Source organism: Onychomys torridus, chromosome 19 (assembly GCF_903995425.1).
Source record: "Onychomys torridus chromosome 19, mOncTor1.1, whole genome shotgun sequence".
Classification (NCBI taxonomy): Eukaryota; Metazoa; Chordata; class Mammalia; order Rodentia; family Cricetidae; genus Onychomys; species Onychomys torridus.
In genome coordinates this window covers 37873751-37876032 of record NC_050461.1, presented here as the reverse complement: position 1 = coordinate 37876032, position 2282 = coordinate 37873751, and the positions used below count along the sequence as shown (strand labels likewise).

Sequence of the window (2282 nt, the reverse complement as noted above, 5' to 3'; positions counted from 1 at the left end):
ACATGGGCAGAGCAGGCACAAACTTTTTCTTTAGCATCTCCAAATGCAAGACAAGAGGGAGGTGTGATGTTAACTGTCCTCAAGGAGACATAGCTTGATTGTAGCTCAGACCCTTCTTCTGCGGTGGATAATGTGTCATTACATCATAAGACTCAAGTTGTTGTATCTGAAGCTAAGCTGTAGTTTCTGATTATACCTCCTGAATCAGTGGTTTGTCCAAAGTGGATGGAACAGCTTCATGAATGCATAGAAATCAGCTCCTTTTGTATTCCAAAGTCAGTAAGCTATTTTTTGAGGTCTAATTATTAGTTAGTTACTCTTAAGAACTTATGTTTGACTGGACTTAGACTTAGAAGTGGAAGCTCTTAGGACAGCCCACGTCTCTGGGCAATCTATCCCTGACATTTTTCTTTGGCTTCTTTCATTCTCTGAGCCAAAGGTTTAGGATGTTCTGGAGCTCCTTCCTTGTTTTTCTTAGTAGGTTGTTTCTTTAGAACAGTATGTTGGTGCTTGTGTTGCAGGACACATGGAGTAACAAGATGCTGAATCTCGGGTGCTTTGGTCCTGAGCTTATTACCTTCTGTATTTAAAGGCTTTTGGACAACATATTGGCAGACATCATCTTCTTCAGAGATACCGAGAAGCTTCCAATTTCTGCTGGCTCTTTTAGGACCCAACTGTCAAGGCACAGTTGTATCTGTCAGTTCAGGAAAATCTTTCTCTCCTTTTTTTTTAAAACAATAACCAATTTGAGAACACTCAGATTGGCATCCACAGTGTATGCATGAACAAACTTGTGCTTTCTCTCTTCAGTTCTCTTTGGACTATAATAAGAATGCCCCTTACTCAATAGCAGGCATACTTGGCCATGGGTCTAGATGCTTTGTTTTATGGGAAAACCTTGTTCATTCCCACCATTGATTCAAACCACTTAATCTTTCCTGTCTTCACCCAGAGCATCAGCAGATACTTCTATGGCCATGTGCTTCTCATAGAACATGCAAATCCTGCTTCATCATCTAGTTCAATGAATTTCTGACAGCTGTTGCCTTGGAAGGAGATATTCAGTTTCATCTTGACACAGCCGACCACCTAGGAGGCACCATGTAAAAGAGAGTAGTAAGTTCCACAAAATAATTCCTAGTTATTTATAAAATTCCACAGGCACACAGCATTGCTGAATATAAACACTTTAATTATGTCTCCTCTATCCCCTTTGCCTAGGGAGATAATCATACCAATAATTTTTGGGGGGAAATTTCCCTACATAGTAAACACATATTTTTGTTTACTTTACATCTCAACATGAGACACACACCTGCATATATTTAAAATCTGTCTCCTGTTTCAGTTCCAGGCTGTTGAACAGATGCTTTGTATGGAAGATCAATGCTGGCTGGCAAGTTCCAACCATTGGTTGGAGTCAAATGAGGGCAGAAAAGGGTACAGCAGTAATACAAGAGTTTGCCATGGCTTTATCGTTACATTTAACCAAACTATTCCCTAGGCAAAATAGTAGATTTTCTACGTTTCCAGAGCCTCAATAAATTATATCTAGCCTAGATGTATAAACAGAGGTGGAGCCTTTCATCATGACCCAGTCCCAAATAGACACATCACAGCTTATATTAATTACAGAAGGCTTGGCTGATGGCTCAGGCTTATTACTAACTAGCTCTTACATTTAAATTAACCCATATCTGTTAATCTCTGTATTGCCACATGTTCTGTGGTTTTACTGGTCCCCTGGCATCTTGCTTCTTGGTGAGCTGGCTCATATGTCTCTGACTCTGCCCCTCTTCCTCTCAGTCCACAGTTTGGTTGTTTTGCCTAACCTTATCCTGCCTTGCCATAGGCCGAAACAGCTTTATTATCAACCAATGAAAGCAACATATATTCATAGTGTACAGAAAGATCACCTGACAACATAGATGACTGATTCTTTTGTATCCTTCCCTTCTTTCTTTCTTTTTTTTTCCTTTCCTTCTTTCCTAATGTTACAGCAAAGAGTGGCATCTACAGGTGTGAACATGACCTTGTCTTCTCACTTATAATTTTGATTGGCTGGGCTAGTCACAGACCTGGCTAAGGAACCACCCCTGGGAAAGTAGTTTCAACTTAAAGTACACACTTTTCCTTCCCTGGATGCTCTACCCTAGTGCATTTCCTAAAAGCTACTATGAAGATCGGCTGGGTCTGCCCCCAGGAAGGTATGACTTTTCCTTTTGTTTTTCCTCTGTCTTTTTCTTTTGGATGCTGACCACAGCCTAGGTGTGCTTTTA

At 40.5% G+C, this 2282-nt stretch overlaps 1 pseudogene; it reads right to left on the bottom strand.

The window, feature by feature from the left end:
• Positions 1-327: 327 nt before the first annotated feature.
• Positions 328-1074, bottom strand: LOC118570297 (annotated as a pseudogene).
• Between the last annotated feature and the right edge of the window lie 1208 nt (positions 1075-2282).